Raw genomic sequence first — 13,217 nt, 5'->3', positions numbered from 1 at the left:
TCTTATACACAACACGTCTTTTGCATCTTTCTCACAGCTTGAAACGTCATAACGACTTATGATTAGCAATTAAGTGGAAGAATCTGAATCTCATAGGAAAGTTTTAAGTCTCTTTTGGGAATTGGATGAGTGATTTTTGATAAGAAATGCAATAAAAATGCTTCGAAAATTCATTTAATGAGGGAAGGAGAGTGAACAATAATATCATTACTGCGGACATAGCTAGTACACGAGAAATTGGCAAAAATCTGTTACTTGTATATCCAGTGTATAATAAATCCTTGTAGATTTATGTGGCATTGATCCTGCCAATTCTGCAGCTCTTTATGCAGTGAGTTGCAAGTTCTCCTGGTAAATAGACATAATTAAGTAAACTGTAAGATATTGGATTCTTTTTTTTTCAAATTTAAATAAAATGGGATTATTACCTGGTATAAATGTAGATTTATGTGGCATTGATCCTGTCAATTCTGCAGCTCTTTATGCAGTCGCAAGCTCTCCTGGTAAATAGACATAATTAAGTAAACTGTAAGATATTGGATTCTTTTTTCAAATTTGGATGAAATACATGGTATGAACCCCCCCCCCCAGAGATTAGGGGGGACCTAATTTTTTTTTTACCATATTCTGGCTGGGGGCTGGCAAAATTTAATTTTTTAGGGGGTACCTATATTGCTGGGGGGACCTACAACTGCATGTGAAAGATCTGGGAGCTGGCTTTGTTTAAAATTGGGAGTAATCTTTTTCTGCTTTCAATCCACAGATTCATTGTTTTAGTCCAACTTTTATATCAAGAAAGTTTTTAAACATCTGTTCCGTTATATTTATATTCTACTGGGGGCTGAGAGGTTTTATGTCAGGGGGTACCTAATTTTTAGGGGAGGGCTAAATTTTCTGGGGGGACCTAGAACCCCTCTGCATACCATGGAAATAGAATTAACTGATAGAGGTGAAGTTTTATATAGCACTGATCCTGCCAATGCTGCAGCTCTTTATGCAGTTGCAAGTTCTCCTGGTAAATAGACATAATTAAGTAAACTGTAAGATTTTGGATTCTTTTTTTCAACTTTAAATAAAATGGGATTATCACGTAAGCTTATTTCACGAAGTGGTTATTTTAATTCATTATTAAGTGTTGCGCCATGATCTTATATTCCAATCTTTCGTGTATATATTTGTTTTCCACTTCACGGTCTATTGCTTAAACTGATAAATTGATCACCTGACTGAAGTCAGCATTTTGATTTCTTTGAAGCTTTGATCTTTTTCTATTTGAATCTTTTTTGTCTAGTTGTTTTCAATTATATTAAGATCTTGATTTTCTAGCACAGCTTTGTTACATCCTCAGTTTCAGTTATATGTACAATTTTAAATTTTACTTTTAACTTTTAGATTCCAGGGCGAATAATAGAATTGTTCGGCCGCCTTGATTTTCTTGATATGTTGCAATGGGTTGGTCTAAAAAGCAGGGTAGCCAATTGGGGTAGCCAATTGGGCTAGGTTGTGGGGTACCTAAATATTTTACAGACCAGAATAGAAATACCGAAAATGAATGCATAGAACCACATTTTACTGACCAGGGAGCACGAATCTGATTGATACTTAGATTGATCATGTATGATTACAAAGATAAACAAAGATATAAATTACCACGTGTTAATGCACGAGGAGTAAGAAACAAAGCTTCATTATAATAGAGCTATTTCAAAAGACTTTTTGTACCTATTATAAGCTGCCATATTTAAAAATTTTGAAAGGAATTGATTGTTTGAAACATCTAAACATGATTTAAATTAAACGATAGATTCAATAACAAAGGATTGTTAAGATATGACAAGATTAGAGATCATATGGCCCAAAGGCGATTCCAAAGCTATTATCATCGAATTACAGCTTCACGGAATTAACAATAAAAACATAAATAAAATCTAAATCTAAAATATTAAAAACTGTTTTGTATATATTTTTTATTCGGGTCTGTAAATTTTCAAACGAAGCCAAGAAGGAAGACAAAATGGCGCCAGGTCTCTTGAGAAGTAACAAAGTTCAGTACCTTTGGAAAAAAGGCTATTGTGGCTGAAGTTCGAAAGGAATCTTAAATTTTATTACATGGAATCATTAACAAGATGTTGTATAGTTATTTCCACATGAAAACAGGTTTCAGATTTCAAAAGTTTAGGCAAAAAGAGGTACCCCATAACCTAGCCCAATTGGCTACCCCATTGGCTACCCTGCTTTTTAGACCAACCCTGTTGCAATAGGTTAAAATTACAGAGTGCGGCTATTTTTTTTTTGAGTTTTGGTTATTTGATTGTGTTGCCGAGTATTCCATGCTGCTTTCGGATCTTGTAATGTCATGAAGGGAATGAGACTGTGGAGGGAATTGGTCAATATTTACAAGGTTTTGTTTCACGTCTCGGGCTAACTTGATCTTCATGTAAGTGCTATTTTCTTCATTTTCCTTGTCACTCAGTTTGACAAATTTTCTATAACAATGTCAGTCTTTTTAAGGCATTGTAGCTTTTGAGCAAATCCAACGATTCAAGTAAAGATTCTTCAAAAGACAATATTTAATAACAAATTTATTACAATAGATAAATTTATTATAAAATAGTTATATTAGCCTTTTGATTAGAATATATTTAATTCAAGAAATGGAAATATATGTTAAATATCATACAAGTAGTTGTAAAATTTGGTAATACTCACAAAGAAATATTCAATTTAAAAACTGTTTTTATTTCAAGTGTTTTTATCCTTAGGGGGTGGCTATGAAAAAGTCAGTTAAATTTACGCTGTTAATACTTTTACAAAATTTCATTAATGATTATTCATACTGTAATGATAGATATAGTACTTATCGTAACTACCAATATAGTAAATTTACGGATGTTTACATATCTACACATATGGTAAAGTCTGTCTAAAAATAATTTGCAGCTGAGACAAAAATGGCTGTAACTTTTGATAGAATTTGCATGAAGTTGCGATTTTGTACTCGTTGAAAAGATATTTGAGTGGAATATTATCAACCAAAAAATATTGAAAAATAAAGAAAAATGAAAATGAAAAATTAAAAAGAAAAAAATCAGCTTCTTGTAGAAATGTGGTATAATTACCATTTTCCCAGGAGTGATTCTTCAATCTTTGACCATCATCTGTGAAAAAACTTTCAAAAATAATCATTCCATCAAAAGATATCAAGCAAAGTGGGTTATTGGTTTATTGACGAAAGGTTGTCGTTTTTACTACTCTATTATAGATATCTTTTGAATGAATATTTTTGATAATGATATAAGATTGAAGAATCACTCCTGTGAAAATGGTAATTATACCACATTTCTACAAGAAGCTGATTTTTTGGACCGACCTGGAGATCCTATAAATTAACCGTTGTTCGTTCGTTCGTTCGTTCGTTCGTTCGTTCGTTCGTTCGTTCGTTAGTTCGTCCGTCCGTACGTTAGGGAAATTCCCCTTTTTAGGATTCAAATTGCCAGCCCATATTGCATACTTTGGTAGGTTCTCAGTCACCTCGTTGAGTTTGAATCAATTTCTAAACACATGATCTTATGACCTGTCATGTCAATGATTAATTGTGGACAAAATTTACTGACAAATAGGGCGTAGCCTCGATGCTAATAAGGAAAATTCCCTTTTTTAGGATTCAAAACACAAAAAAATTGCAAAGTTTGGCTTGTTTTCAGTCCCTCGTTGAATTTGGCAACATTCTAGCGGCAGAAATTTTCATGATTATCATAGTTTTTCAAAAAGACGAAATTTTCATGATTATGATGATTTTTTGTAAGTGGTTTTGAGCGATAGTATATAGATGGGTAAAGATGCTGGAGAAGAAGCGTGATTAGAGCGGGAAACAGCAAGCAACTCCCAAACAGCAAGCAACAGCCCGACCTTGCAAAAATCAAAATGGAATCATCTAGTAACGTTGAAGGTAAGAGACTTTAATTAATGGATGCTGAAATATTTCATCAAATATCTTAACTGCAAGGTCATATAATTAAACTGACTCATCCTGCCTGCCATAGCATAGGGCTATTCCAAAAAAAACAGGTATTGACCAACTTTTTCCACTATAAAATTTTGATTAACAAATTATCCCCTGGAAATTAGGGGGTAGACCCCTCTGGAAAGTGAGGGCTGTTAGGGTTAGGGTTAGGGTTAGGGTGATCGAAGCAATCAGACAGTAAATCCTGGGTAATAGTCGATTGCGATTCGATTGCGTTCGACAATCGAATTGCAATTATTCGATTGCGTTCAATTGCGTTCGATTGATTCGGCGTTCGATTCGTTCGATTCGTTCGATTCGTTCGATTTACGCTAAAGTAAAACAATTACGCACATGTAAATGGGTCATTGTTTGAGGTCTGGGAAAATTTCCGGGAGATAGCCTACCGGCAGTGCGCGGATCTAGGTGGGTTCCGCCTCCCCCGTAGATCTTTTTCTTGGGAAGTTGATCTTCAAATTAGTTTTCAAGGTTGGCTTGGCTCAAATTTTTTCATCTATGGCATAAATTTTAGGCAATTTCTCAAAGTTTTTGAAAATGTTGATTTCATTAAAAAGCGCCAGGTTATTTTTTTTGCTTGAGAGTCAAGTAAACGATATAGCGCTTTCGCAGCATTAATCTTTGATACGCATTTTGGCGGGACGCTAGTTTGGCTAACTGTCTGGGACCTCCCTGAAAAAGTTCGTCAATACCCCTGTATGGTTTAAAAAATGGAATAGCCCATTTAGCCTGTTATTGAAAACTGAAATCCATCATCTATTATCATCATCAGCCAACCACTCGAACAATGGACTGATGGAACTGATGGAAACTCCATCAGACGATGCCTAAAGTTCCAGTAAAAGAAATTAATCAAACTAATCAAACAATAATATACAATTTTTGAAGCAATAGCAGTTCGATTAGTTTGGTCAGTAAAAGTTTGATTAGTTTGATGATATTAAATGTTTATTGAACTGATTGTTGTACCGTAACCCATTTATGAAACTTGATCAAAAACTCACTTTAATCGTTTAATGGATTGGTTTAATTATAATTGGTTCTATCTAGTCACAGGGGGGGGGTCTGGTCAGACTGTAGTAAAATATCAGACATAGTGATGAGTAGTAAAAGGATTTTTTTACGAATTTTTAGGTCCAGACTAACCACCACCCAAATTCTTGGAAGAGGTATTTTACTACCCTGGTAGTAAAATTTTTTGGGACAATTTGACATAGAGACCACCTATTTTTTGGTTGCTTTTCGGACAGCTTTTACAAAAAAGCTTTAAAAAATTGTTATTTCTGCGGCACATTTTTCACCTAGTGCGAAAATTAATGTTTTGCCCTTAGAATTAGTCTTTTTCATATTGAAAAAAACATTTGAAAATTTTTTGTTTGCAGTAAACAATTTTCCAACAGAATTTTTTTTCAAATTATAAAAATTTTCAGATTTTTTCAGAAAAGTTACCCCAAAAATTAAAAAGAATACAAAAAATAGCTAAAATTTGCTAATTTTATCAGTTTTTACTACTCAGGTAGTAAAGGTTTTTCAAAAATGTATAAATAGATACCACCTATTTTGGTATTTTACTACCCTTGGTAGTAAAAAATTTTTTCCATTTTTTGTCACACCACCACGGTAGTAAACGTCATTATGTCTGAGATTTTACTACCGACCCCCCCCCCTGCCAGTCAACCAATGATTATCAATTGATGGTCAATATGTCAATCAATAAGTAATTGATCATATTAGCTGACATTTCACAAAATTTATTGACAAAAAGGGCGTGGCAGATTCACCTGAACCATCAAATTCACCAGAACCACCAACTCCACTAGAAGATTCACCAGTACATTTACCAAAACCTATAATTTCCCAGTGATTTTTTCTGGGGTCACATCTTGGGGCAAGTGGGTCACATCTTGTGGCAGCTTTTCGGGTCACATTTTAGGGCAGGTTTCACATCTGGGATAATACACATTATTTGCGCCTCTTTGAGGCAAGTAACCATTCAAAAAGTATTTATTTGACATATTTTGAGTTTTGATTATAAATATTTCGCGGATGAGGAGGCCCTTCCAAATTTCCATTGGGATTTAATTTCGCGGATGTTCGCGGATGAGACCCAAATCCGCGAAATTTAATCTCTGCGAAAGTTAATCTCATTAATGCTATGCTTTTTGCTTAAGATATTTAAAAAAATAATAATATTTTCTTTTATAAGCATTGTACTTGTAAGCATATCTAGGCTCGCAGATATGGGAAAAATTAAGCACACGGTAAGCATTACGTGAGCCTACAAATAATGTTTTTGTTCCTGATTTTGGCTTCTTTTGGCTAGAATTTTTTCAGATTTTCAGTATTTCCCAAATTTTTGCTTTGGATATAAGCATTTTTTAGCCTTATTAAGCTTTCCTCCTACAATAAAGGTCATAATATTTTGATAATTTTGGTTATTTAAACGTTTTTCAAGATTTGAAGTTCCGGCAAGGAAGTCGATTTTGGGCTATCTCTTTAATTTAATCGAATATTTCAATTTGGGAGGGGTTGACAGACTTCCAGGCTATATTCTGAGCCTTATTGGACTATCTTTGAACTTTTGGATCCTCAGATCCTAAGGTCTAGTTTTAAGTTCAGCATTAAAACTATACCCTTCCAACCTACTTTAGAGCACTTCCAAGTCGATTGTGGTTTAAAACTTCCCGGTGGATTTTTTTTTCTCAAATATTATGACCTTGATTGTAAGCATCCCTGAGCCTGTTTTTGGATTTTTGTATGCTTGTTTTTTTATAAGCATTGCACTTATAAGCATATCAAGGCTCAGATATGGGAAAAAATTAAGCATATAGCAGGCATTATATGAACCTACGAAAAATGATTTTTTCCTGATTGTGGCTGGAATTTTAGGGATATTCAGTATTTCGCTAAATTTATGCTTTAGATTAAGCCCCTCAAGCATTTTTCAGCCTTAAGCTTTCGACCTAAGCATTTCTGAGCCTGTTTTCGGATTCTTGTATGCTTATAAAAAAAAACATGTATGTTGAAGCCTAATTCACAAAAAAATGGGCCGAAAGAAACACAGTAGAAACTTAAAACTGAATGGAAGGAATTTTGACGGATTTTAACAAGCATTTTCTTTTTTTAAATTAGTCTTTAGTAGTATTTCAGAGTATTCCGAAAATGGTGATCATGTTTTACCTAGTTATGGATCAAATGATAAGGCCGAATTCAAATTCACTTTAGTCTGTTGTCCGAAATGAAGAACCTGTTTAGCCTAGCATGGATCTGAGAATAAATGGAGACAAAATAATTGAATGAAGCCGAAATTTATTCATAAAGTGAAATAACATAAAAATCGATGCATTGCTTTGGGGTAACATTGGGGATGTGCTGTGTACCTTAATTCTAATCAAAGAAGTGCACCATAATATTCTGTGCACTGTATGGGCTGAGCAGTCAGGACAACGGCACTCGGAAATTAAGGAGGCCCTAAGGTCATTAGACATGGGATAATTTTATGCCGAAGGTGAACCAACATCCCTCGAGGAGGCGATGATAAAAGAAAAGTTACAAAAAAGCTTCACTGTGGACCGAGGCCGAGACCGACCACGTTATTAGGTTTGTTTATAATGGGTAAATTAAGTGATGAAACCACCGGCGGTGCACAACACATCCCAAATCATCAGTCCCTGGGTTAAAAAAACCTGCCATCAGGGAAAAATCTAGGATTAACTAAAGGTTGGAGTTGCGATTGGTTGATGACATCGACCCGTCGTGTTCACCTGAAAGAGATAGAAAAACACATGTTAGGTGGGTAGCGGTAAAATTATTTTGAAGTGAGCTGACGGAGATAGGATGCAAATGAAGTCTTATTTTATAGGATCTGTGAACCATACTACTAGCTAAAAGATTAAACTGCCGTCAGCGGATCATCAAGAAGAAACAATTTACAGGTAAACTGCTCTAAAAATTGTTCAGATACCAAGTTTCATGATGGTGGTATTCTTAATTTTTTGGCCAATTTCATATACCGTATTACTTCGAATAAGCACCCCTTCTTTAAAACGAAGTAATACTATCCTTATAAAGTATACTTTTATAAAAAAGAGCGGGTACGTGGTACTGGTCATTCCTAAGAAAAGAATCCTACTAGGGAAGTTTTCAAGCATAACGTCCGCCACACTTCAGTCTCAATTCTGACCCTGTGCGAGAGACTAGATTAGCTAAAAAAGGACCCTGAATGTGACACTAAAAGGCGGAAAAGATATCCTAACCAGTGACACAACCCTAGTACATAGACTTTGTAAAAACATTATCTAAGCTTTTGAAGTATTTTGAAAACCAGTCTTTTGTACCTTTGTACAAAGTCGATACATACATTCAATGTATGTAAGACCACGTGTTTCAAACAAAATTTCTAGGTGCGGAGCAAACTTAACTCTATTAACCCCAAGCGTTTTTTATTTTTGTATCTCCAGGGAGGAGGGGAGGGGGAAGAATCTACCACCGTCGATTATTTTTGATCTATAAGAGCTATGGTCATGGAATTTGGTATACAGTATATGGCCCCCAAAACGGAGACAGCCCCCAAAACGGAGGTCGTCATTAAAATGAGGATTCTGACTTGTAGATTTATCAGAATTAAACGATTTGTGTTTATTTTGAAAGAATGATGGTTACACTAAAAAATGAGAATGTTTTGGATGGTTTGGGGCAGATTCAAAATAACATATTTGCGTCTGAAGGAAATATTTTAACACCAAAATTAGATAAAAATTGCATATAACTCACTCTAGCTCCTTGGATATTGAAAATAAGTTATGAAAATGGGGTATAGGAAACTTTCTACACCTAATGCCGTTCAGAAAATGCAGTTACATCTGTGACTTTAGAGAATGGGTAAAAGATATAGCATCTTAAAGGTCAACCAGTATTTTGGGACCTTAAAATCAGCATTGATAAAACCGAAAATTCTAAATATGAGAAACAGCAAAAAACCTATCAGCTTGAAATAATAGTTTATAACAAAAAATTAACATTATAAATAAAAATTCTCGCTGAATCAGCAAAAACGGCAAATTCTGTAAGAACAATCTATAAGAACATGAGCCTCACTTTTGGCAAAAAGCTAAGAAAAAATTACGAACAATATGCGGCTCAGAATTTTCAAAAATAACTTGTTTATACATTATATACATTACATACATATCTAGTGTTCATAGTTTGGATAAATTCGCCTTTTCTGTAGGCGAGTCATCATTAAAAACTTTTTGGCGTTTTCGTTTTGCCATGGATCATCTGAAAAGATAAAGGAATCAACAAAATGTCATCACCAAGTAGATTATTGGGGTGGGGTACTTACGCAATAACGTTAGGGTATGTGCCGTCCTTTAAAGATGCCTTTTTGGAGCTTGGCAGCGAGGGGTAAATCACTTGAAAAAAGGTGATGTAGTTTAGATCAGGGTCTACCATTAGATAGAGCATATGAATAAAAAAAATGACAGTTCCCGCCAAAATGCCAATTTTAATATCAATTTAATAGTTTTAGAGCCCACTTAAAACCTCATTTTTGGCAAAAAGGTAAGAAGAAATTCAGAACAATATTGGAATTTTCAAAAATAACTTACATTTACTTTATATACATTACATACATATGATAATAGTAAGAATTAAGAATAATAATAATTAATAATTAAGAAATATATATAAAAACTAATATTAGGAAAATAGTCCAGAAATATCTTTCTTAAAAATTGCCACCGAACAGGTTGCTGTTGTTGTTCCAGTGCTGGTGGCGGCGTTGGTAAAAGGGGTGCCCGCTGTCGTACTACCCTCGCTGGCTGGACCGGTCGGGGATTTCGAGGTTGTGGCGGGAAAGTCATTTGCCGCATCATCGGCACCCTGATTATCGGTACCTCAGTTGAATTAAAATCATTAGGTACATTGATTACTTTTCTTGTTTACCTCATATACTTGAATATCAGTTGTAGCAGTCTGCTTCTGGTAATAGATCCATGTTGATTAGTGTGGGCATATGGATGTATCCTTCGTGTGGATGCGATATTTTTTTCATGAAAGTAGGGTACTATCATAGGTAAAAGATGGCTAAAGCAGATTTTTGCAAAAAAAAATTTGTTGGCTCAAAAAACGCATGTTTATCTATATAAGAATCACTATTAACAGGATGCATCAATGTTCTTAATCAAATTACTCAATTTATTTATGAGATAGATGTTTTTTTGCTGTGTTTAGACATGAAATTTTGGTCGCTTGGCGTGTTTTTATAGAAAAACTGGCCAAGATCGATATTTTTTATAAGCACATTACTTAGGTATTAGCTTTCCTTATGATTGGCTCTTTCATTCTTTATGGTTATCTACATAAAAGATTATTTGTTCCTTGCCATGAAGCAGTGTTGTAAGGCTCTGATTGGTCCGTTTTACAGTTTATTAACAGATCATTTTTTTACAATCCCAAAAGGGAATTGAAAAAAATGAACTATTGGTTCAAAACACGTTTTTATTACATTAAGAAAAAATGTTTAAAGTTTAAGATCTCCATATTCCGAAAGTCAATTCCCAAGGGAACTCATAGTTCACCGTTTCTATTTCAATTTGTAAGATTCATTTTTTATCAAGGGAACAAATGAGTTAAATAATTTGTTTTGAAAGGAACTTTTTGTTCATTTACAAGTATTCCCTTGCTGGTGCTATATGCACAAATAGTTCCTATTCTACAACGATTCAATGAGAGTAAAAGAGAACCAAACCAATTGGGAACTCTCTGATCTCATTTTAATAGTCATTTCAACTATTTTTTAAAAGAACTAATTGTATATTTAAATTTAAAAAACATTTTAATCAAAGAATACGGTATTTCACAGAATGAAATTAAAAGGATAAAAGGAACTTCATTAAAATAGTGAGATAATTCCTTTTTTCTGAAATTACGTCAAATTATCTAGATAATTAGTTCATTTAAGAGAGGATCGATGCGATCTCTCAAAAAGGCAAGTTCACTTTTTAAATGCTTATTTGAAAAATATGGAGAAATGACGTGTGTACGCGATGAAGAGAACTTTCAGCAAGAAAGATTGGGAAGGCGTTAAAGGAGCAAGTCCCAAGGCTAAACGGCTCAAGCTGACTCCAAATGCAGCTGGCTTGTTTGTCTGTCCTGTTTCCAATTGTGACAGCGATAGCTACCACAGTCAAAGAGGTTGCAGAAAACATGTTGTGACGAAACACGGATGGTACTTTTATTTTGAAAGTAAACCTAATGTTGATGAAGTTTTCACAGATAAAATCTATTCTTCAAAAAGAGCAGTAATCAGAAATAAAACTTGGAACATCTCATCTTTCTCGGACAAATGTCAACTGGCTAAAGACTTTATATTTTGGATATGCAGTGCTGGAGGGGGTGGCAAAGATGCAAATCAAGCGCTTCAAATTTGCCGAAAAATAATGAAGTTCTGTAAATTTTGTTTGGAAAATTTGGAAGAAAATTTTGAATTGACTTTGACTTTAATGGAATATTGTGTTGGATCTACGGAATATATAGAGAGATTTTTGAGATATCTGGAGAATGAATGCAAACTTGGCAAACCCGGGATGATATCTTACCTACAGTCATTGAGTCATTGCCTAGACTTTTTGAGATGCAGGGGTATACGCGCGGACAAAATAGCGATATTTCTGACCAGCGAAGTTTTTCTCTCTCGTGCCAAACAATGTCTAAGAAAGAAGATGCGGGTCGAGTGGAACACTTTACTTTCAATCGAGCATTTGGAGAGTATCAATTGCTGGGCGTCACTTGCAGATTTACAAAAAGTGATACCTTTTCACGAGGACAGGTATAACCAAGTTGTAAATTTATCAAAGATCAATGCTCACATTGCCCACGATCTTTCTTTCGCGTCATCTTTCGTAGTTTCTTTGTTGTTTTTGAATGTTAAAGGTAGCAGGCCAATGACATTTCAATTTCTTACTGTGAAGATGGTTCTTACTGCTATGAAAACAGGAATGATTGATCAAACACACTTTAAAACTGAAGAACAATACGGTTTTGATTCACTCGTTTTTACTGATGACGTACTTTCGAAATTGAAAAATTACGTAGAACATGTTAGACCACGATTGAATTCAAAATGTGGTTTTTTACTGGTCTGTAAAAACGGAAACCAGCTTAAAAACCTGGGAGATATATTTGGAAGAATGGTGTATCAAGCGATTGGAAAGTATATAACACCAACCCGTTATAGGCAGATCATCGAAACCGCTAGCGCTGAGAACCTGACGCTAGAAGAACAACGTATTGTCAGCCTCGACCAGAAACACACATCCAACGTTGCCAAGGTGCACTATCAAAAACGAAAGTCACAAGATGTTGCAAGAAAAGCGAACGACTGTATGGACAAGTTGATAAAAGTTGCATCGGCCAAGGAGAAAGATGTAAAAGAAGATAAAATCGTTCTTCATGTAATCGAAAAGGAAGAAATGAAACAAGTGGCCTCCGAAAAAAAGCCAAGAAACAAGAAGAATGCTTTTACTACTGAAGAGGACAACTTTCTGTTAAAGGGTATAAAGAAGTACGGACAAGGAAAATGGTCTAACATCTTAAAAGACCCAGAGTATAAATTTCACCCTTCAAGAAAAAATTCTACATTGATGATGCGGGCAAAAGCAAGAAAATTTATTGAGTAACTTTGAAATAAAATTTAAGAAAGTATTTGAAAAATTGTATTTAAAAAAAATTAAATTAGGTATATGTGAAGTTAGAAGATTTTCTGCATCCTTTTGCTTCACTAAAATTACATTTGGTAAAATTCTAAAAACCTTATTCTCTCTAATCCCTATATCTTTAAGAAAACTTGTACTTTCAAACAAAAAATATTTGAATTAGGTATATTTGAACATTGAATATCCTTTTAGCAGACACTTTGAGAATCTTATCCCCTCTTATCCCCTGCTTGTCACTCGTTATCACTGCTTATCCGTCTTATCCCCTAATTTTGAGGTGTAAAGTCTTTCGGACATTGAACATACTTTTCGCGAACACTTTGAAAATCTTATCCCCTCTTATCCCCTGCTTGTCACTCGTTATCACTGCTTATCCGTCTTATCCCCTAATTCTGAGGTGCAAAGTCTTTCGGACATTGAACATACTTTTCGCGGACACTTTGAAAATCTTATCCCCTCTTATCCCTGCTTGTCACTCG

The sequence above is a fragment of the Clytia hemisphaerica genome, unplaced genomic scaffold, assembly GCF_902728285.1.
Source record: "Clytia hemisphaerica strain Z4C2 unplaced genomic scaffold, Clytia hemisphaerica genome assembly, whole genome shotgun sequence".
NCBI lineage: Eukaryota > Metazoa > Cnidaria > Hydrozoa > Leptothecata > Clytiidae > Clytia > Clytia hemisphaerica.
Note: the sequence above shows the minus strand (reverse complement) of the source record.